Here is a 24,993-nt window from a genome sequence, read left to right as displayed (position 1 = left end):
AGACCCAGGAATACAGATGCCACATTATCAAAGGTACATCAAGAATTGATCTCGCTCAAATGATCATCTCCATTGACCTTTACATATGACCTGTGTGTAAAATGTCTTCCCAGATGTACTGACCAGCTCACAGTTGTGGCTGTAAATATTGTGAAAAGCTGATCTAGGAGTGACACAGAGCTGCTCCTGCCTGCATTTGAATAGGCATCCGACCTTTTTCCTGTGTGTGAAAAGCATTGCAGGCAGCCACAGGAGCAGAAGTAAGTGGGACCTGTTTTGTTAGCCGTCTGAACTGCTGGGTACCGGAACCGTGTAAGCTCCCTACACTATACCGCGGATTGAGAGAAAAGTCAACCCCGATTGTTTCGCGCAAACATTTTGTCATTAAAAAATATGAGGCAGAGAAAACAGGGTGTGGTGGGGAGAGTAGAGGCCTCCAAAGAGGGGTATTAATGGAATAGTTGGGGGGAGGTTGGGTGGAGGTGTGGACCACTCAGCTCATTCCACGATGGGATGGGGCGAGATGTGATTCTGCAAGCTAATACTTCTGGTCTGATTCACTTGGGACAAACTAACATCATAACTAGAGTGGTATTAGTGCAAAAGAGGTGGTGTGGGACAGACAGAGAGATAGAGAGTTTGGTCAGTCTGGGAGAGGTTGCTGTGCTAAGTTCCTGTGTAGATTATGTTGGACAACAAGCAAAGCAATCAGCTTAAACATCACAATCAGTAAGAAAGCCAGTAAAGATCTCCAATTAAAAAGATACATGCTCTGTAAACAATAGAGATGTTGAAAACAACATATTTACAAAATCGTCTAGTTGATCGGTTGCCTGAACAACTAGTCGACTTTTTGGTGTTAAGGAAACCCTTTATAATTAGGTAGTATTCGGGTTCACCTGACCCCGATCGTACATGTTTCTTAGGGGCCATTTAAGTCACATTCTTCCATTTAAAAACAGCGCTACAGAATGGAGGGGTCTTAAGGCGTTTTTAAAAGTTTAGCTATTTTTAACTTGATATGCCGTCTTGAAAACGCAAAGTTCATGCATTGACAAAAGACGTGGTCCGCATGTGTATGGCTATAGCAGCAGTAATTTTCAGGGGATGAATTTAAAGATGTAACTGTTTCAGAAGGTTTTACCTTGCAAACAGTTTAACAACTTTGAGAGCTAAAAAAAAAAAAAAAAATCAAAAGTTAGAAAAAACCTATATAAACTAGTTAATCTCTATTGACTGTTGGATGACAAATTTTTAGCACAACATTTTCGCCGAGAATTCTAGAAGGAGGAGCCAACTTTCACAGCTATTGAGCATCAGACTTTATGTGTAGATCAAGAGGTCTGCCTGGTCTCTATAAAATGCACTGGATTAGGGATTAACCTGAACTCCCCGTTGGTCACTTGAGTCTCTTCAGTGGCTCAAAAGCCAGGAAGACACGGTTTTCCTTGTTTTATAGGATTTTGAATCACATTTGGGGGGGGGGGTTCGGGGTTGGAATCAAAGACCACTAAATGCATCACAGACATCAGCATGAGTCCTCTAAGATTAGCTTCTTTGATTGATTTCCTCTTGTGTGCAGTATACAAAAGCACAGACCACCTCCTTGTGCTCCCATCTACTGATTGAAAATGTAATAGCCCCAGTGTGTTCTATGGGCATTTTAAGCCATCTCCAGAGTGTAATATAGCAAATAGAGTATGAGTGATCCTAGGATAAGCATCTACTAGCTCCACTTAATCAGCTATGGGTCCTTCTTTAATGGCCTGAGGGGTAGACTGTCATCCCGTTCTTCCACTCTCAAGTCCATCTCCCTGAGCATTGTGTCATCTGCCACACCTTGTCTCCAAAGGCATTGTATCAACTTCTCATTCTTAGGGTGTGTTCACACTTGGCAGGTTTGGCTCGATTAAAACGAACTCTGGTGCAATTGCTCTGTTAGTGCGGTTCATTTGAACAAGTGTGAACGCTGCCATCCATACCTTGGTGCACACCAAACAAGCAGACCGAGACCGCCTGAAAAGTGGGTCTCTGTCCACTTCCAAACGAACTCTGGTGCGGTTTGATTGATATATGAACGCAACATGGACAAAAGACGTCTAAATGGACCAAAAACAGGAAGTAATTTGCCTAATACTGACCTCAAGCATACATGGTTCTTCTCATCATAGGAGCTATGTTGCCCATTACAGTTCGGTACAGGCGTTGGAACCACCGTCAGCCATCCTTTTAGCATATCTTCGTTTGTGTGTGCATCGGAGGAATTCCTGGCGCTGTTATGACTCCTTTACACATTTTATTAGCTCTTCATTTGTTCTCAGCTGGTAAAAATACCACCATATATACATATATAAATCTGACGAGTGCATTTTGCCCAGCAGCCAGCATTGTTTTGGATGTTCAGCAAGTTCCGTCGAAAAATATACGTCATAAAATCTGTCCAATCAGGTTGTGACTTTTTCCTGATACCTTTTGTTTTATATCTTTAGGTTCGGTTTTAAAAATGCTAGTGTGAACGCTAAGTGAACCAGGACTAAATGTATCATTTTCTTTTTTTGGTCCGGACCAAGAGAACCGAACTACAAGTGTGAACACACCCTTAGGGTTGTGCTCCAGAAGGTTTCGGATGACAAACACGGCCCACTGGCTTATGACTGGAGTGATTTAGGAAAAAAAAATCATACTGAAGAAGAACAAACTAGATTTTCTGAAGAAATGTGAATGGTGCATTACAATGGAAAACTTCCTATTGTGATGCTAGGGTGTTTTGAGTGTCTTACGTGTTACTATGTGGTTACTTGGGTCTTCCAGTTGGTTGCGTACTGGCCCAAGCCAAAAGAGCCCATATTCAAGCTTTTGTAATATTCTGGTACCTATGTATGGCTTGGGTCCCTCATTCAATTTGTCTGTGTTTTTTTTTTTTTTTTTTTTGTGCCTGTTTTGGGTTAAGCCCATCCATTATTGTGGGTTTAGCCCTTATGATTTGAGGTGTAGTATCATTCATGTATATATCACAAACAGTGCGAGAACATTTACACCATGTTCTACCAAGGTATGATGCAAGAAAATTCCAGCGGCAAGCATTATGTCTGTATACAATGAATACGAAACTTCTGCGGGATGAGACACAATCATAGCGAAATGGAAGATATTTGTTGTTTAATGTACAGTTATGAAGACAGGATATAGATCAATAAGATTTTTCTGTGGGCAAGGCTACCAGTGCAACTGCAGAAATAGAAACCAAGTGGTTGGCTAGGGCAAAAACACAGATTTACATGGAAGATTTTTTCACTTGATGCTTTATCATGTTGCACCAGGTTATGACACGTGCTACATGCCAAAGTAGGTTAGAGTTTTTCTTTTATTTTTTATTCAATTTATCAATCTTTTACCCTTACCCCAAGTATGAGCAATTTAATATGGATGCTAATTAGAGTGCAACAGTCTGGTTTTGGAAGTAAAACATTATATATTTTTTCTCCATATGTAAACTGATTTTTAACGATAACTTATAAACCTTTAAAGACAGACCTACTGTGAGCTCCAAGGTTATTAATCGATGGTATGTGCTTCTGTTGAAGCCATCAGGCCATGTTATTTCAACTTCATTTTTTTAAACTTGTTTTAAATAGCAGAGTTCACAAAAAGAACTACAATACCCATAATACTGAAGAGAAAAGATCCACCAATCAGAGAATCTCGGCCAAAAAGCGCACCAAAAGAGCCCAGCAGCGACCGCTCACTTTCGTGATGCACTGTGAATGACACAAAATACTTATTTGTACATATCTGAATATTTTTTTATAGTTTTATATTTTTTCATTTTTAATTTTATTACATAATTTGCCATGCTTAATGGGATTGTAGTTCATTCCCTCATTAAAGACGTTAAGTGAAGTCTTCTTTTTTTTTCATATCAAATATGTTTTTGCTTCAAATTATAGTTTGTAATAAAGTGATTCACCTCAAGGTTTGGTTCATGGCTTAGAACTCTTTTATGAAGGATTTTATAAAATCTCTATGGAAAGAAATTAATGGGAAAATACTTCAGGAACCAAGATGGCTGAAAAAGTGGGCAGGCACTGTTGCACTCTATAAAAGTTCTGATTTCTCCAAAACATAAGCTTGGGTCAATATGAGTATCATGCTAAAATTATGAACTACCCTTTATGAATATCATTTCCCATTCCACCAGTGAAGCTAGCATTATCAGGGCCAGCAACTCTTTAACACACTAAACAGTAAGCAAGGATGACAACTTCCTGAAGCGGTCAGGAAGCAGCATCTGAAAGGACACAAGCTCAGCTTAGTGGTTCATCCCCTGGTAAAAGAGCAACTGGCACTGTGCCCTGATTTCTCTAAAAACAGTCCGGCAGTGCTTTGAAAGAATGGGAGCGTTTTTTTTTTGTGTGTTTTTTTTAGGATAACAACAGTGCCGGCATCATTCAAGGAATCTTTGGAAACAGCTGTAATATATCAAATTGTTGTGTTACCAATGACCCATTACATATAGAACTGAGTTGGCATGATGCAGGTCAACACCATCAAATTGCAAAATGTCATGCCATTTCAATGAAGTGGTGATTTTCCACTGAGGATTTCCAAGTTTTTTACATCTTTAAAAAAAACTTCTTTCAACACCACAGAAATACTTATATAAGCAATACCTACATTTAGCTTCATAAACTATTATGACTAGATATTTTAAACAAGAAGACTGATGAGTGAGGGTTAGAAAATGATCTCAAGTCAGCCCACCAGTTCCTCCTCTCTACAGGCCTTGCTAGGTTGAGGGACATGAAACCTTTGGGCAAGACGTTGGCTTTGCTCTACTAATATTTAAACTCCTTTTTCAACTCTGAACAAGCCACCAATCATTCAAACATCAAATAGTGTGGTAAGCCCTCTATTAGTAATGCAAGCTAAAGGTCTATTACAATGCTATTCACACTTTAGGCACTTTTTGTGGCGGCCGCTACTAAGCCAGGAAATGGTCATTACACACACCACAAAAGCACAGCTTGAAAGAGCAGCCCAGGGAGTCATGACTAAGGATACTAGGGTTATTGCTGTAGATACTGCAGTTGTCCAGAATGAGAGCTATTCCATCCAGTTCTCTTACCTACAAGAGAAATATGAAAAAAAAAAAAAAGCAAAAAAAAAAAAAAAACAGTGAGAACAAGTCGCATCACAAAAGAAATGGTCTGTTTGAGAAACATCATGAGCTTGGCTGGTCAAAAAAACAATTACTTTCCATGGAGCATGCAGCTGAGCTTTGGTTTGGAGCAGTCACATACTGTAGGTTTGGGCTGTCTTTTTGTCACTTACAGGTTCTAACTATACATTTCCCCATGCACGTTTTGTAACCCAAGATGTATAGTGGTTTGGCATTAACCACCTTAGATAATTTAAAGTACTGACTAGGAAAGAGGAGAGACATGCTAATGACTAGCATGTAGTTTGATTGAAAAAGTAATTCTAGCTACACACTGCATGCCCAATTATTAGGCAAATTATATTCCTCAGGATTAATTTTATTGTTGAACAAACACAATGCTCTCAGTCAATCCAAAATGTTATTGAACCTCAAACCTGAATGTTTAACAAAGAAAAAGTGAGTTTTGTCTTTCTCAGGGGAATATATAAATGTGCACAATTATTAGGCAACTATTAGTGTACAATTATTAGGCAACTAAATTACAAAAATAATTTCTCCCAACTCAATTGTTTATTCTCAATTTTTAGAGTAGGTGCAACAAATAAGTAACACAAAATGACAATTAAATAAAATTTTTGGCCTTTCAAAAATATTCAGTGACCAATATAGCCACACTTCTTTTCAGTAACTGCCATGAGCCTTCAATCCATGAAGTCTGTCAGTTTCTTGATCTGTTCACGATCATCTTTCGCTGAAGCAGCAACCACAGCCTCCCAAATGCTGTTCAAAGAGGTGTACTGTCTTCCCTCACTGTAAATCTCACATTTGAGAAGGGCCCACAAGTTCTCAGTAGGATTTAAGTCAGGTGAGGAAGGGGGCCAAGTCATTATTTGGGCATCTTTGAGGCCCTTGCTGGCTAGCCAAGCAGTGGAGTACTTGGATGGATGTGATGGAGCATTGTCCTGCATAAAGATCATGGCCTTCTTGAATGCTGAGGACTTCTTCCTGTACCACTGCTTGAAGAAAGTACTTTCCAGAAACTGGCAGTAGGTTTGGGAGTTGAGTTTTAGTCCATCTTCAACTCGAAAAGGTCCAACTACCTCATCCTTAATGATAGCAGCCCATACCAGTACCCCTCCTCCACCTTGCTGGCACCTGACACGAAGTTGTGCCCTGTGTCCATTAGTGATCCAGCCACAGGCCCATCCATCTGGTCCAACTAGAGTCACTCTTATTTCATCTGTCTTCATGTATTTCTTTGCCCAATCTTGACGCTTCAACTTGTGAATATATTCAGTGGTGGTCGTGATTCTGCCTTCTTGACCTTGGCCATGTCTCTGAGCACTTGACACCTTGTACTTCTGGACACTCCAGGTAGGTTGCAGTTCTGGAATATGGTAGCATTGGAGGATAATGGGTTCCTGGTAGCTTCACGTTTAATTCTTCTTAAGTCTTTTGCAGTTAATTTGCACCTTTTCTTCTCCATGCATTTTTTGCGCCCCAGTTGACTATTCGCAACAAAACGTTTGATTGTCCGGTGGTCATGCCTCAACAGTTTAGCTATTTCAAGAGTATTGCTTCCGTCTGAAAAGCATTTTACAATATTTAACTTTTCAGTGTCAGTTAAATCTCTTTTTTGGCCCATTTTACCTGAGGTAATGAAGCTGCCTAATAATTACGCACACCTTGATATAAGGTGTTAGTCATTTCCGCCACACTCTACCTCGTTACACAAATACATACCACCTGAAAATGATTGAATCCAATAAGCATTCAAGTTTATATGGTTTGGAGTTGGAAAACGTGCATGGAAATAATGAAAAGATCATAATACTCACTTGCCTAATATTTGGGCATGCAGTGTAAAACTAATGGAAACTTCAGTAACCATCCACTTGGGCCAGACAAATGAGAAGAGTTTTGTTTGGCAATCTTCACAAGCAGAATGGTCAAAAAGTGAAGGCACAGGCTGGGGGAAACTGGCTATTGTTTTTTGACCTTTGACCTCTTAGTTGTGTGCCTTGACCCTATTTAAGAAGGCTGGTACCAGGCTCTCTTCTCCGCTGATTGAAGGGGACAAACCTGAAAGGCTGAAAATCCCTCCATCGAAGGAGGCTGCTTACAAGGCAATTCATTAAAAGAAAAAAGGAGAGGGAGAACAAAGTGGAAAAAGATTTGGGCAAGAAATTAGATGATACAAGCATGAAATTCTGATTGGTTTTCGAGCCTTTATCTATCAGCGTTAATCCCCTGATTAGTTTTCAAGGAGGTAGCTTCCACAAACAAAAAAGCCCAGGCCTGGGATGACGGACAGCAAGCAGGGCTCTCAACTGCAGCATTGTTAATGTGTTTACCACTGCTGGGTTGTGCCATCCGTTGATCAGAAGATTTGAGTTGGCTGCAAATTCTAAGGTGTCTGGTTTCATCATTCATTGCCAAAAATTCCTTCACATTCCAACAAGTCATTGAAATCACAGGAGGGGACGTTTAAAAATGATTTCCAAGAAATTTCCAAAATACTTCCTTCCTTTGGCAACCACACTGACTATTTTAGTCTCTCCGACCAATCAATCAACTGTTTCATTGGTTTGTTTTCTACAATAAGGTGCAGTCTTGCTATTCTTTTTTATATCAGGCAAACAAGTTATCCATTAGCAATGTATTTTGAATTGACTGGTCAATTAATAGATCTTAAAGGAGGCCTGTATAATAGTGATGGGAAGATCGGATCATTTTACTGACCTGGATCTTTGAGTCTCATTCAGCAAAATGAATGAATCTTTATTCAAGTCATTTCGTTAATTTGAGCAGAATTAAATTAAAATGTTACATTTTCAATAGCGAAATCTCCCCCAACGCGTCTACTTACGCAAACTTTGATTATAGTCCCAAAAAGGAAATAATTATAATGCAGCCAAGGACAAATTATAAGAAACAGATAGATTAGTTCACCTCTGGAATCTGTATACGGCTGTCACGTGACAAAAGAACGAACAACTCGGACCAAAAGAGTCGAAAGGTGAACTAATCATTTCTGTTTCCTGTACAGCGCCTATGCTTCTTCTATGCTATTTCACGTAACAAACGAATGGAGGTTGCGCAATGCACATGCACGGCCAACACAAAATGAACGAATCACTCCGAGACTACTCGATCTTCTGTCACATAAAAGATTAGTTCAAAATGAATGAATCGTTCATGAACGACCCATCACTACTGTATAATTAAGCTGGTTTCAAGTTCACATGACAGTGATCGAATGCATTTCTTACCATTCTTGCATTCAAAAACAGCTAGATGGAGTGCAAAAATGGGCAAGAATGCAGCGATCTTGTGACTCTTTTTTTAAAAGCTGGACCACTTTTAACTTGGCATGCAGTCTTAACCTCCAGAGACCTGACCGTAACTACTGTGTGCATTTTCCATTTCCCTTTTTTTTTTTTTTTTTTCAATTTGGAATGCTCAATTTCCAATGTGCTCCAAGCCCTCGTGGTGGTGTAGTGACTCGCCTTAATCCAGGTGGCGGTGGACGAATCTCAGTTGCCTGAGATTTACCGTCTACATCTCAGTTACCGCAAAGATGTGTGGAGGCCCACGCTATTCTCCACGGCATCCACGCACAACTCACCACACACCCCACCGAGAGCGAGAACCACATTATAGCAACCACGAGGAGGTTACCCCATGTAACTCCACCCTCCCTAGCAACCAGGCCAATTTGGTTGCTTAAGAGACCTGGCTGGAGTCACTCAGCACACCCTGGGATTCGAACTCGTGACTCCAAGGGTGGTAGTCAGCGTAAATACTCGCTGAGCTACCCAGGCCACTCATTTCCCTTTTCTGATTTGTGGTAGCACTTAATAAACATGCAAAAAACAAAAAATACAATAAAAACACTGTAGAGCAAACAGAAAATTTATGTCCTCATATGTGGACATTTGGACTAAGCTGTGAAATTTTAAATAATACCAAGCTATAGAAAGTCTGATTTTTTTTTTCATCAAATTGTATATTATGGTTCCAGAACTGTTGGTTATTCATGTTTTTGAGACGTTATAGACATTACATCAGAAATGTGCATAATTAATCCTGATTCAAAGTAATGGCCAGCATCATCCAATCACTGCCAACCATATTAAAATAATATTATACATTATAAATTCTGAATCTATGTAGTGATTACCATGTCTGCCAAACATGCTGAGTGGACCAAATAACATCTGCAGCCTGAAACTAAACTTTTGATCGGATTTTAAAAGTGAATGCTCTTAGCTGCACAGGAAAGCTATAGGATGCTCCCTTGCTCCCTGTTTAGTGAATGACTTACCTCCAGTGTGCTGTCTGTCTGCACTGGTCTCAGAACAGTTCGAAATGCACCTTATTTTCATCCATACTCCATATAAAGCCACTGAAAGCAAAATTTTCAGCTTTTGTATTCATCCATTGATTCTCAATGTGATAATGCACAGTAAATATAGGATTTCTAGGGAAATTTTTTTGCTAAAGTACACATTAGTGTACGCTGTGTTTAGCAGTGTGGTGTTTCACGAACAATCCCTCAAATTTTAAAAAATGGCATATTGGATGAAACTAGAGACTCTAATCTTTTGACTTAAACAGGTTTCAATGTAAAAACTTAATTAGGTTTCCTACCAGATCTAATTTTGTTAGCGTTTCACCCAGAGACAAACAAATGTTGTTTTGTCACGACTCTGTACGTCGAAAGTTTAACCCTTTACTGACAGCCCAGATTCTTCTGAATTAAGATTAGTCAGTTTAAATGAATTTAAGTGATGCATTGTGTATAGCGAAGCCAAAATACAACATCCACGCATATGTACTCTGGGTCACACGAGGTTAAAAATACAATATTCGTGGCAGAATGTGCTAAAACAGAACAAAACGTGACCCAACTGCCAAAGATCACCTGAACGTGTGTGGCTGTAGAGGCAATGCAACAGGGATGAATTTGAAGACCACCAACACAGCACCAACTTTTACGAGACTGTTTTACCATGCAAACAAATTATACATACAGGATATATATATACAGTGCATTCAGAAAGTATTCAGACCCCTTCATTTTTTCACATTTTGTTATGTTGCAGACTTATGTTAAAATGCTTTAAAAAAAAATTTCACCTCAATCTTCACTCCATACGCCATAACGACAAAGCAAAAACCAGATTTTTGATAACTTTCCAAATTTACTAAAAAGAAAAAACTGAAATATCACATTGAAATCAGTACTTAGTTGAAGCACCTTTGGCAGCGATTAGAGCATCAAGTATTTCTGAGTATGATGCGAGAAGCTTTGCACACCTGGATTTGGGGATTTTATGCCATTCTTCTCTGCAAATCCTCTCAAGCTCTGTCAGGTTGGATGGGGACTGTCGGTGGACAGCCATTTTCAGGTCTCTCCAGAGATGTTCGATTGGGTTCAAGTCCGGGCTGCATTCAGCTTTCCTTCAACCCTGACCAGTCCCCCAGTCCCTGTCGCTGAAAAACACCCCAACAGCATGATGCTACCACCACCATGCTTCACTGTTGGGATGGTATTGCGCAGGTGATGAGCAGTGCCTGGTTTCCTCCAGAAATTATGCTTGAAATTGAGGCCAAACAGTTCAATCTTCATTTCATCAGACCAGAGAATCTTGTTTGATGAGAGTCCTTTAGGTGCTTTTTTATGTGTCTTGCACTGAGGAGAAGCTTCCGTCTGGCCACTCTGCCATAAAGCCTAGATCGGTGGAGTGTTGCTGTGATGGTTGTCCTTCTGCAAGTTTCTCCCATCTCCACACATGATCTCTGGAGCTCAACCAGTGTGACCATTGGGTTCTTGGTCATCTCTCTTACCAAGGCCCTTCACCCCCATTTGCTCAGTTTGGCCGGGCGGCCAGCTCTAAGAAGAGACCTGTTTGTTCCAAACTTCTTCCATTTAAGAATTATGGAGGTCACTGTGCTCTTGGGAACCTTTAATGCAGCTGACATTTTTTTGTAGCCTTTCCCAGATCTGTGCCTCGACACAATCCTGTCTCTGAGCTCTGCAGGCAGTTCCTTTGACCTCATGGCTTGGTTTTTGCTCTGATATGCATTTTCAGCTGTGAGACCTAATATAGATGTGTGTGCCTTTCTAAATCATGTCCAATCAATTGAATTTGCCACAGGTGGACTCCAATCAAAGTGTAGAAACATCTCAAAGATGATCCAGAGAAATGGTATGTACCTGAGCTAAATTTCAAGTGTCACAGTGAAGGGTCTGACTACTGAATGTGATATTTCAGTTTTTTTTTTTAATAAATTCACAAAGTCACAAAAAATCTGGTTTTTGCTTTTCATTATGGGGTATGGAGTGCAGATTGATATGAAAAAAATAATTGAAAGCATTTTAGCATAAGGCTGCAACATAACAAAATGTGAAAAAAATGAAGGGGTCTGAATACTTTCATAAAGCATAAATATATAATATTACAATATATTTTTTTTTACTTTGGAGGGTAGAATTTACTATTTATTATTACCCTATAATTAATTTACAAGGGTTTTGAACTAAGTGTTTGCGACTAGAGCTAGACCAACATATCGGTTTAAATCTTTGCCGATAGTTGCAGATAGCTTTTCTTATTCCTCATAAATAAACCTTATCTGATTAAATATATATATATATATATATATATATATATATATATATATATATATATATATATATATATAAACAAAACTCTTTATCTGGTGAATATGAGCTTTAAAAATATTTACATATAAAGCACTGCAACCAAGCTAAGTCTCTGTCATTTAAAAAAAAAAAAAAAATGTCCCCAGTGTATTTCGGGCATGTCTATAGATAAAAGTCACACACCAAATCTTAATTTTCTAGTTATTATTGGGTTATTATATCGGGTCCGATACCACCCTCATGTACTTCGATACCATCTGACATACGAATGTCGTTTCATAAACATTCGGCACACAAATTAAAACTGCTAAAGCTCTGATTTAATTAGATAAATATATAGTCTGCATGTGCGGCGCGCTTCTAATGTGACCACTTGCTAATGTGTGGAGACAATATTGTGCTGACACGGGCTGCATGTACCTTTTAAAGCTCCTCCATGGCTCATACAGGGAAAACATTGTCATGAGCATCGCGTGCTCTGTTTGTAGCAGATGACAGTGAACAAAGCGCAAATTCACATTGTAGTGCGAGGCACAAACAGAAGACATAAAAATGAAGTATCGGTACTCGTACTCATTCTAAAAAAAAAATTGGTATCAGGACATCCCTAATAGTAAAAAAAAAAATGTAAAAAAAATGTATCATTCTATAAATTGATTTTAAAAAACTATCGGCCGATTAATCTGTTATTGACATTTTCCACCACCTTAGCTATCGTATCGGCAAAATCCACTATCAGTCGACCTCTATTTCAAGCCAACATACAAAACCTCTGCTAAACAGAATACACATTTGCTCAGTTGGACTTTTGACTCCAAATATTGTTACAAAGATATAGCCCTTGAGACAGCTTCCCCGTGACAACTACCCCAGTCTCCCCTATATACTGTATAAATAAAAAAAAATCTAAATAAATCAGTTGACCTCACTAATCAGCTAGTCGGTTGTTGGATGACTACCCAACCATTGTGACCCATCCTTACTTTCCATCCAGTGAGCTTTGTTTGTAATACCTTTGTCCTGGTTGACAATGTGGCCATGACACAGGTTTCCAATGAGTCGGATGAGATGAGCTTTGAAACTGAGTGCAGGGTGGGTGTCGGCGCCACCCTTGCCTTGTCAAGTAGAAATCGTGCGCTGCAGTAAACACATTTTTACTTGTTTTGCCCAGTAAATGGACATCTTTCAAGAGATCTGGGGGATGAGAGAGAAGATGTATGGAGAATTTACACATGACAGAGGGAGAGAGAGAGAGAGAGAGAGAGAGAGAGAGAGAGAGAGAGAGAGAGAGAGAGAGAGAGATATGCATGCTGGCATTGCATACTGCATACATGTTTATGGTGTGACATCAGAGTGGGAGATGACTGCAGAGTCTTTAAGAAATGTGAATGGTGTCTCTCTGCAGTGAGCTGTGACTTGTTGGGGGTGTCGGTTTCATACATCGCCCCATTGAAAGGGCTGCTTTGTGTTTTAAATGGGAAAGGTGGGAGAAAGCCTATAGGGGCCTTTGGTAGATTTTTTGGTTTAATTAATCATCTGAAAAACACAGTATGGGGGATAGAGAGTTTAGCCTCATAATTTTAAGACTTTTTACAGACTGAGCAAGCAGTTGTACCAAAACAAATATTTTGGATCTCAAATTCATGGCAAAGGCTTAATAATTTCCCATGGCTTTTGTGTATTCACATTAAGAATACATTAAGATTTTTATCGCCAACATAAGCAAAAGCATAACACCACTAAACGACATTTACCGACTGTTGTGCTCAAAAGGTCAGAGTGATCTTGTAGGGCCATAAACTTCTTGAGGTCACAGGTCATCTCACAAAGGATGTCCAAAAGCCTGATAACAACCATGGCCACCTTCACACAAAACAAATATGTGCGGACCAGTATGCATCTTTCATAAAAATGCACACTAAAATGAAGAAGTGTAGAATGGGTATTGTAAATAAAGTTGACCTGGTCGTCGGCTAAGGATTGAGAGCTGAGACTGAGAATGGCTCAGCAGTGATCCTTGAAGCAAGAGGCCAGGAATTAAGCTGCACTCAGAGGTATTAAAGAGTCCTTCTCCTCACCAACTCCAAGCTGTGCTAATATCAACTCCAGTAGTGTGAGTCTGTTATCATAAAAACACAAACACAAAATAACGATCTCTATTAAACACATTTGTTCTTATAACCCATTGCATAACTTACCCTTATGTCAGCTCAAACTCCCATGACTTTCTTCTACGGAACACAAACAAAGATATTTTGATAGATATATGTGCTTTTTTCTATACAATGCAAGTCGATGGGGTCCAAAACTTTCAAGCTCCAAAAAGCACATAAAGGCAGAATAAAAGTAATCCATAAGAGTCCAGTGGTTTAAATACATTTCTTCTTAAGCGATACGATCGGTTTTGGGTGACAAACATAGCTCTACGCACTCTGCGCATGTGACCAGAGTAAGTAAATGTGGACGAGCCTAGGAGTCTGCACATGTCCATTTATATTCAAAACATGATTTATAGTGCAAAAGGATTTACATTTTGGTCTGTATCTCACCCAAAACCGATCGAATCGCTTCAGAAGACATGGATTAAACCACTGGAGTTTTATGGATTATCTTTATGCTGACTTTGTGCTTTTTTTCAGCTTGGAAATTTTGGACCCCATTGACTTGCATTGTGTGAATATAAATGCATCAATATCTTCATTTGTGTTCTGCAGAAGAAAGAAAGTCATATGAGCTTGAGACAGCGTAAAAGTGAGTAAATGATGAGAGAACGATGATTTTTGGATGAACTATTCCATTAAATTCACACTGACTTAAATCATCAAGTAGTTACGACTCATTATTGTGAAGCATTTAACACTACCAGCAGTGTACAACAAAGTAGGGTAAACTGATATGCACCGGCTTGTGTTAAAACTACAGGCCCTAATACACCTAATCTTCTAGTGATAACAGATCTATAAGACATCAAGGAATTGCTTTTACCTTTCTCTATTGGTCATCTCGGTGTACATCTTCTTAATAGGCTCTGACGACTTAAGAAAATGATGTGTGGCAATCAAAACCCTGTAAGTGGGGTAATATAATATGACCAAACTACAGATTCAAAGCAAGACTTTATGGGATTTAACACATAAAACACTATGTCTAATCACACATTTAGATCCAAGACAGAGCTCTTACGTCCAGTCCACATCAGCAAAGATCCTGCACAAGTCCATGATCTTCAGGGACACTTTGAGCTTTTGTCATTAGCTAACTGGTGGACAAGTGTGGAGTACCATACATGTGTATGAAACAGCTTTCTCATCTGGGTGCACCAAAAGGTCCCTTGACAGAGAGAAAAACTGATTACACAACTGCACCCGCCTATACAGGGCTATGCAGATCAGTGGCTTTTGTCATTTCAATGAGCAAGGAGTGCACAGATTTTTGAGTGACGGAAAACCAAGCTCCCAGATGTCATCTTTGCAGAGCTGGTTGCCAACAGCAATGTTACCAAGTAACTGAATATCACACTGAAGTGCTGCCAAAGAGAACGCAGCACATTGATTTATCTGCCTTTCACTCTCTCTCACACACACAATAGACTACTAATGGTGCTGTGCCCTTCATCAGAGACACTTGAAACTCACCATCATAAATGTCATCTGAGCTTCCTGATGAAAGCTTCAGGAGTTTGCCCAAAATCTCAAAAGATACCTTGATAGAGCCGAGATCTCTGTTAAAATAAAAATTTTGTTTTGTTTCTTTAAATCCACAGACCACAACTCATTCATTAAAGGTGCTGCAAGCAATTAATATTTTTGGAATATATGAAATGTCCCCTATTACATGGGTTATTGACAAATAAGGTTGTCTTTTTAAGAATGCATTTAAAAATCTTGTTTAAATCACACAACACGTGTCAAGTTAGTAGAAATATAATCTTTGGTTTCATACATTTTTGAAAAAACATTTATAGCATTTTCAACAAAAAATGTATTTAATGAATTGTGTTAAATGTCATGTGGTGTAACCATTACATAAAAAAGTATTAAAGTACTTTCCTTGCACCTTAAATAAATGGGAATTTACACAACTAATCATCAATTTCAAAAATGTTTTCAAACATATATTTTTAAGAGAAAGAAATCTTTTAATTTTTGAGTCAAGAATATCAATACGTTTTCTCAGGGTTGCACCACATGACCTAAACAAAATGTGCCTTTTCATAAAAATGTCAAAACTTCATATATATATATATATATACACTATATTGCCATTAAGTATTCGCTCACCTGCCTTTAGACGCATATGAACTTAAGTGACATCCCATTCTTAATCCATAGGGTTTAATATGACGTCGGCCCACCCTTTGCAGCTATAACAGCTTCAACTATTCTAGGAAGGCTTTCCACAAGGTTTAGGAGTGTGTTTATGGGAATTTTTGACCATTCTTCCAGAAGCGCATTTGTGAGGTCAGACACTGATGTTGGATGAGAAGGCCTGGCTCACAGTCTTCGCTCAAATTCATCCCAAAGGTGCTCTATCGGGTTGAGGTCAGGACTCTGTGCAGGCCAGTCAAGTTCTTCCACACCAAACTCGCTCACCCATGTCTTTATGGACCTTGCTTTGTGCACTGGTGTGCAGTCATGTTGGAACAGGAAGGGGCCATCCCCAAACTGTTCCCACAAAGTTGGGAGCATGGAATTGTCCAAAATCTCTTGGTATGCTGAAGCATTCAGAGTTCCTTTCACTAGAACTAAGGGGCCAAGCCCAGCTCCTGAAAAACAACCCCACACCATAATCCCCCCTTCACCAAACTTCACAGTTGGCACAATGCAGTCAGACAAGTACCATTCTCCTGGCAACCGCCAAACCCAGACTCGTCCATCAGATTGCCAGATGGAGAAGCGTGATTCGTCACTCCAGAGAACGCGTCTCCACTGCTCTAGAGTCCAGTGGCGGCGTGCTTTACACCACTGCATCCGACGCTTTGCATCGCACTTGGTGATGTATGGCTTGAATGCTGCTGCTCGGCCATGGAAACCCATTCCATGAAGCTCTCTACGCACTGTTCTTGAGCTAATCTGAAGGCCACATGAACTTTGGAGGTCTGTAGCGATTGACTCTGCAGAAAGTTGGCGACCTCTGCGCCTCAGCATCCGCTGACCCCGCTCTGTCATTTTACGTGGCCTACCACTTCGTGGCTGAGTTGCTGTCATTCCCAATCGCTTCCACTTTGTTATAATACCACTGACAGTTGACTGTGGAATATTTAGTAGCGAGGAAATTTCACGACTGGACTTGTTGCACAGGTGGCATCCTATCACAGTACCACGCTGGAATTCACTGAGCTCCTGAGAGCGGCCCATTCTTTCACAAATATTTGTAGAAGCAGTCTGCATGCCTAGGTGCTTCATTTTATACACCTGTGGCCATGGAAGTGATTGGAACACCTGAATTCATTTATTTGGATGGGTGAGCGAATACTTTTGGCAATATAGTGTGTGTATATATATATATATATATATATATATATATATATATATATATATATATATATATATATATATATATTTTTTTTTTTTTTTTACTTAAGTCTTTAAACAACATAAACAACAAAATGGAAACCTACATGTTGGTTACCCCACATGACTTTGATTTGGTGGACAAAAGTTTGTCAAATATTAATATTTTAAAAAAGCTGTTTCACTGCTTGTGCTCGTCTTTTTTTTTTTTTTTTTTTTTTTTAAGAAATATAAATAAAAGATTATTCTGCACTACTCCTGCCAACATCTGTTTTTCAAGAATTTCCACTTTTAATGAGATTGTGATTTTATTTACTGTATCTGGACGGTTACACTAAAGGAATAGTTCACCCAAAAATGAAAATTCTCTCATTTATTCACCCTCATGCCATCCCAGATGTGTATGACTTTCTTTCTTCTGCTGAACACAAACAAAGATTTTTAGAAGAATATTTCAGCTCTGTAGGTCCATACAATACAAGTGAATGGTGGCCAGAACTTTGAAGCTCCAAAATCACATAAAGGAAACATAAAAGTAATCCACATGATTCCAGTGGTTTAATCCATGTCTTCAGAAGTGATATGATAGGTGTGGGTGAGAAACAGATAAATAAGATAAAAAAGTCGTTTTTTTACTATAAATCTCCACTTTCACTTTCTTCTTCTTTTGTTTTTGGCGATTCACATTCTTTGTGTATATTGCCACCTACTGGGCAGGGAGGAGAATGTATCATAATAAATGACTTAAATATTGATCTATTTCTCACACACACTTATCATATCGCTTCTGAAGACATGGATTTAACCACTGGAGTCATATGGATTACTTTTATGCTGCCTATATTTTCTTTTTGGACCTTCAAAGTTCTGGCCACCATTCGCTTGCATTGAATGGACCTACAGAGCTGAATTATTCTTCTAAAAATCTTAGTTTGTGTTCTGAAGAAAGTAAGTCATGCACATTTGGGATGGCATGAGGGTGAGTAAATTATTTTCAGAGAATTTTCATTTTTGGGTGAACTATCTTTTAAGCCCCACCAAAAAAAATATCAACACGACTTTGAACTCAGAAATTGAGAAGATGTTTATCATAAAAGTGTATTCAAGTAGGCTAATTGTTTTTTTTTTAAAGAGCGTCACACCATTGACCCACATGTCAAATATCACTGAAATAAGTGTCTTGAGAAATCACGCCTGTCTCTGACAGCCCTAGGCTATGTAAACAGCATAAAAATGTTAGGTTAGTGGCCTGCCTCTTAAAAGCCAATCATAAAACATAGCCAAACAGAAACACTCTCTGTCTGTCAATCATTTTTCATGTTTGGATTGCTGACTACCTTTTGGAGGTACCACTTTGGACAGAGGGCATGTAGTTGAAGAGATGAAATAGTTTACAGCACCCTTAAAATTAACCCTGTGTTGTTAGGTAGTATGTGGCAATATTGCATACTACCCGAGAGTGCACTGATTGTGAGTGCACTGCACACAGGCATTCCTGTGCCCTCTAAAACACTCTGTAGTGAGTGTCAGGCACAATGACACATTTTCCTCCAGTGCATCTTCCCCATCTCCACAGACATTCTTGACAGCACGGCAAAGAGTTTTCCAATAAAAGTCCCATCAACACTGGCTCTGAAATAATAAGAACATATTTCTAATTATCAGAATATGTAAGCCAGGACGAAGACCCTGTCTTTTTATCTTAAATGCCTCATTTGTGTCAGAATACTTGTTTATATTTATATGACACGCACTCAATAAACTCGGACACGTCTATATATATATATATATATATATATATTAGATTTTTAACGCTGAAAGCTTGTAATACCTGACCTGCTCATCTCGAGTTTGCAGAGTTATGAGATGCGTGTGTATTAATTTCTCCGTGAGTATTTCAGTAAGTGTTTGGTTTATGTTTTTTTATCTACATGCTGTCACTGGAGGATGCCATCAACACACACGTGACTCTGAACGAAGAGATTTACTTCCGCCTACCGGCAGCGCAGGATTTCATAATAAAAGCCTACTGAAAATCAGTTAAAATTGGAAATGATTGCTCTAAATGAATTTATCTTAATCACGATATCCGTTGCTATTTTAAAACCGTAAATAATTGCTTGTAATTTATTTTTATATAATGCTTTTTAGAGTTAATAAACTGTTTGAAAGGAACATATTAGTGTCTCTTTACTATGACATGATGTGCTGGTCAAATAGTTATTAAAGGTACAACTCAACCCTTTAAAAAATGAATATGGATGACACCTAAACTCATACTGTGAATTACAGTTGTCCAATGAAGACATTTAATTAAAAAAAAAAATAATAATTAGACAAAAATTGTGTTGGCTTGTAATATGTCAATGTAGTAATTTGTGGTTTCTGATAGGAGACAAATTAATATATCGTTTTTTATATATTTTTAGCTAATAAAGTTATATATTTACTTAATTATCCCTTAAATGCATGGCAATTTTACCAAACACTCTTACATATTTGGGTTTTTAGAGACCCGGCACGTATATCTATCACAAATGAATGCCCAGATAGTGTCAAATTTTCAAAACATTTTCAAGACAATTAGAAAATGATAGAATAAAATATATTTTGATGTTTTACTTTTCATATATCAAAAATATAATGCAACAAATCAGGACAAATCTAGAACAGGATTCATTAATTTCAGACAGGAATTTCAAAATTTCAAAAACACATATTGAGCTACACATAACACATACGATACAAGTAAAATACAAATAAGTTACACATAACTTACACATAAGTATTTTCTCTGGCACTTATTGAGTCCAAATAAACACACGAATGATTTCAGTAGTACACCCTGTTTATGTGTTGTACTTGCTATAGTTTACTTCCATGTTGCTTCTTCATCAAATAGCAATGTCAAATGTAAATCAAGGCAATTACTGAAACATCAGTGCCACCTTGAGTAACAAACAGCATGCTAAATATGCATGTGTACACGCATATGGGATACTGAAAATTCACCACTGTTGCACAGAAAATCAACGTGATGTAGTATTTATTTGTATGAATATAGTACTAATTTATCTTGTAATAAACAAAGAAATAGATGTCCTGTCATAGTAAACTTAAATAGAAATGAAATAATCATAAAAAATATCATTTATAGAAGTGAAAAAAAAAAAAATACAAAATACAAAATAAAAACAGACCACTACTACATAAGGTCTCTAATGACCCTATAGACATTTGGTACTTCAGCCATTTAAAAAAAAAAAAAAAAAAATTGTTGCAATTTTGACTTTTTTATTATTTTATTTTTATTATTATTTTTTTGTCTTACACTATTTATAAGAGAAAGATTGAGGAATACTAAAGAGGTGTGTGGACAACTCCAAAAATGGATGAGGTACAGGGGGTGGAATGAGGTAGACCCGAGCGTTTAGGGGTTAAAATGAATGTGAGAAATTGGAACGCCCAATACGGCAGATGTAGAAAAGGAAGTCTCGCCTAACAGGTAAAAGAGCCAATCACCTTTTAGATGCAGACATCCCCAATCAGTCAACTCGAGAATGCACATGCGCATGAGCTCGACCGACCTGAAGAATAGCATTTTTTAGCATGATCTGAGCTAAAGAAGCACGATACATGATACCACAATTTTTGTTGTCAGATTTAACTGCTGATTTGAAATATGTTCTTTGATCGTAATCTTGTCCAGCGTTTTGGAGATTTTAGTCTTTCCCCATTCAAGTAGATAGGAGCTGTACTTTCATGCTGCTTGTGTCCATAGAAAATTGCTGCCTGGGAGCATTCCAAAGATGGTCAACGAGTGGACTGACTTGCCTTGAAAGGGACTTAAGTAGTACTCACTGTGCTGAGGAATAGCTCCAATAGTTTTGATTTAAACTTGGCCCATTTTTCTTCTGAGACACTCTGCAAAGGTTACACTGATTGGATCTGATATTGAGGACAGACCAAATGTTTTGTGAGGATGCCTATGCATTATTACATGATGTAACTTTCTTGATGTCCTAGTACAAGAATGAGATTATCCAAACCATTTCAAGCCAGGCCATCTGACACCTATTCATCGGAACCAGACGTTCAAAGGACTTTGACATCAATAGTTCCTTTTTTTTCATAAACAAGTTGTGGGGACAAGTGTTCCAGCTGAAACAACAAAAAACCAGAGTTCCCCTTTGAATCTCCAGAAGTTCCAGAGTATTTTGGGTCGCTGGCTTTCCATTCTGTGGTCCATCTCATGTTTTTTCTGGCCTAGGAAATGCCCTAAAGGAAGTGGGTTGTGCATGAAGAATATAATTACAGGTGGTTTCGTATCAGAGAGACATATATCCTCAGGCTAAGGGTGGGCCCACTGCTAATACATAAATGGGCTAGTGCTGCTACCAAACCCTAAAACAGAGTCATTGATCATGAGAGACAGGGGCCAACTGAAAGCATCTACTGTACTTAATGGCTTACTGGGCCAGTAGAAAACGTTACCCCCACCACTCCAAATGTATCTGGTGTCCTTGAGCAGATTGAGAGGATAAATATGTGCTAAATCAATGATCCCTTTGCATGGAAGCTTAATATTATAGAAGTTGGGATGTGTTTCTTTAATATGGTTCTCATAAAACATTTCCTCATGGGGAGCAGATTGATACAGTGAATTATTGCTTGCACAATGACAGGCTTGCAGGACACACATTATAATATGTATTTGTATACATGGCCAAAGGCTGGCTCTGGTGTAGAAGAGGAATCATCAATGATTTTATATGGGTTTGAAGTACTGAGAGTGTTGGATAGGAAATGCTGTTCTCATTATTGTGTGAAACAGGAAATATCTTTGTCATTACATGGCATGCATGTGTTATATGATAGCTCTTCAGCGTGAAAACCTCCCCAGCTATGTTGTGTCAAATGTTAATGCAACAACGAACCGTCACAATCAATACATTTTTAATTGTGTAATGGAAATCTAGAGATACTCAGAGTCACTATTGGTGCAAGTTGTAACAAAAGGTCAATGTGTGCAACAAATTGTTTTGTTTTTTCCTGGGCAATAACGGAGGAAATATTCAAAAGCTTTTATGTATGAAGACTTTAAAGTAGGTTGGTATTGAGTTGGTAAAAAATGTATGCGAAATTTGCCGTATTCTGCCTGTTTCCATTCAAATGGCCTTTTATAGATAAAAATGGTAAAAAAAAAAACACTTTTTCGCACAAGTTTTGGTTTATCGCAAAAGAAATCCTTAAGCCGTTTCCATACAGAAATGTGTGTATATCGCTAATTGTGTACCTTTGACCCACATGTCAAATATCATTCCTGCCTCCTCCTCCAGGCGTGAGCTTACCAACGAGCTTACGTCATCCCTCTCATGAGTGCGGGTCACAGAGATATACGGAAGCGAACATTTGTAGTTACAAAGTATATAAGTATTGTTTTGTTTCTAAAAATAATCAATCGTTTGGGTTCAGAAGAAATTTATTTGTTGACTGGAGTCGTGTGGATTATTTTGATGCACCCTAAATATGCATTTTGGACCGTCAAAAAAATGGAGTACATTCACTTGCATTGTTTAGAGGAGGAGGCCTGAAATGAAATCCTAAAACTCTTAAATTCTGTTTTGATGAAGAAAGAAACACAGATACATCGTGGATGGCCTGAGGGTGTTTAATGTCTAAATGTTTGCATCATAATGCAATTTACATTTTCTGAAGAAGCTCAGCAAATGCGATCCGAGGTAAAGAGGGTTAGATTTAAAATATCTAAAATATTCAAATGCTCGTTTTCTGAAAGTGAACTCAGCATTGGACAAATAGTTTTATCTAGTGTTGAAAAAAAGTGTAGAGCATTCTGAGAATGTAATTCAGCCGACTTTTTTCATCTACAGAACTCGGTAAGGCTAATTTAAGTTTCTGTAAAGAAAAGGCATATATAGGTCTAACAATATTTTTCATTTGGTAATTTATTTTTTTAATTTAATGCTTTATTCATTTGGAAATTCATTTAATTTAATACAGGGAATTTTGCCGTCATTTTTTCAAAAGTAAGCTAAACAATAATTTTATAGAATTGGGCTATAAGTTAATGTTCCAAAAAAGCACACTTTTTTATTTATTATTTATTTTATTTCTCCTACTATTGTGTATTTATTTTTAATTTAAAACATCTTTGTGCACAGAAATTATATATTTTTTATATTGTGAGCTAATTCCATGACTGCTGTCTATTACTTTGAATGGTGTGGAAAAGCAACTTTAATCGCAAAGAGTGGCCATTCATTTGTTATCCGTGCACTTGACGATGACAGTTGCATGATACGAGATATTTGTGTTGGCACTCCTGGAAGTGTCATGACGCAGATGTGTTTGCAGCATCGGATCTGTGCAGGTATGCCGTTAAGACCAATCCATAACAATGTACTGCTTCACGTACAATAAACTGGCTTTCCACGATGTATACCATCGTCATGATTAACACAGGCTAACGATTGGGGTAAATTCTGTGATGTGACACTAAATTTTTGTGTTAATACCTATTTTCTCGACAAAAAGTGTTTCCAATCCAGTTTTTTGCGACATTTGAAGTATCGACATAGAGTTTATGTGCTAGAGTTAAATGGATAAATATTATGTCGACAATTGTGAAATTTTAGCGATAATTTGCGCTTCCATTAGCTTAATCGGTAAACTTTTTGATGCGCTACAACTTTTGTTGCACAAAAAAAAAAAAATCCCTTGGATGGAAACTTAGCTATTGTGAGCACAGCGACTTCCGGCGACACAAGCTGTCGTGACTGATGGCAACAGAGATCGCCGTGGGGAGTGACAAGACAAGTTGAGAAAAATTCAACTTTATGCAAATGACGAGCGACATTCACAAGCGACTACCAATGAGAGTGAAGACAGGGGAGCTTACATCATCCGTCTCCAAGCAGGGAGAGTGTGAGGTACTAGAGTCGCCTTGAGTACAGGCAAGACAGAGAAGTTAAAAGTTTCTGTGAGCGATTTTAATGTTCTATATCATTTGTGTTTAACCACATACATAGTTATGGCCTAATAAAATGATGCGTGGAAAACTGTCAGCATTCTGATTCATATATTGATAAAACGTTCGTCTTGTTTAATGATATGATGCATTAAGCACTGCCGCAGCTTATATAAAATGATCTTCCCTGCAGAATGTGCATTTTTAGAGGCAAAAGAACTGATACCTTGTAAATTAGTATATCTTAGTTTTATCGGCAGTATCATCTGTAATCAGCATTTCAAACACTACTATGGCCAGTTGTGCAGTCCACCAATAAAAATTAGAGCGGCGGCAGCAGTAGGAACGCCCACCAGCGACACAGATCGCAAAGTCTAGCGACATGTCGCCCGCGGTGTGAACGGGGCTTAACAGTGGGCCTTCTAGCTTCAGCCAAACTGGTTCTTTATAAGAACATGTGCAGTCCATCCATGATTCTGAAATTCACTGTACTGTATTATGGTGAATGATGCTTGCATTAAATCATAAATGCTTGGCTGGGATATTGTGATACACATTATATTACAGAGGTTGTACTTTCTTTGCCAATTGAGGAAGTTCAACCTGCCACAGGCGCTGCTGATACAGTTCTACTCAGCAGTCATTGAGTCTGTCCTCT

General features: G+C 38.3%; 1 pseudogene; it reads right to left on the bottom strand.

Annotated features, from left to right (window-relative positions):
• Positions 1-3,142: 3,142 nt before the first annotated feature.
• Positions 3,143-15,235, bottom strand: LOC127434893 (ataxin-10-like; annotated as a pseudogene).
• Positions 15,236-24,993: the final 9,758 nt, after the last annotated feature.

This window comes from Myxocyprinus asiaticus, chromosome 45 (assembly GCF_019703515.2).
Source record: "Myxocyprinus asiaticus isolate MX2 ecotype Aquarium Trade chromosome 45, UBuf_Myxa_2, whole genome shotgun sequence".
Classification (NCBI taxonomy): Eukaryota; Metazoa; Chordata; class Actinopteri; order Cypriniformes; family Catostomidae; genus Myxocyprinus; species Myxocyprinus asiaticus.
This window is presented reverse-complemented; position numbering and strand designations above follow the sequence as displayed.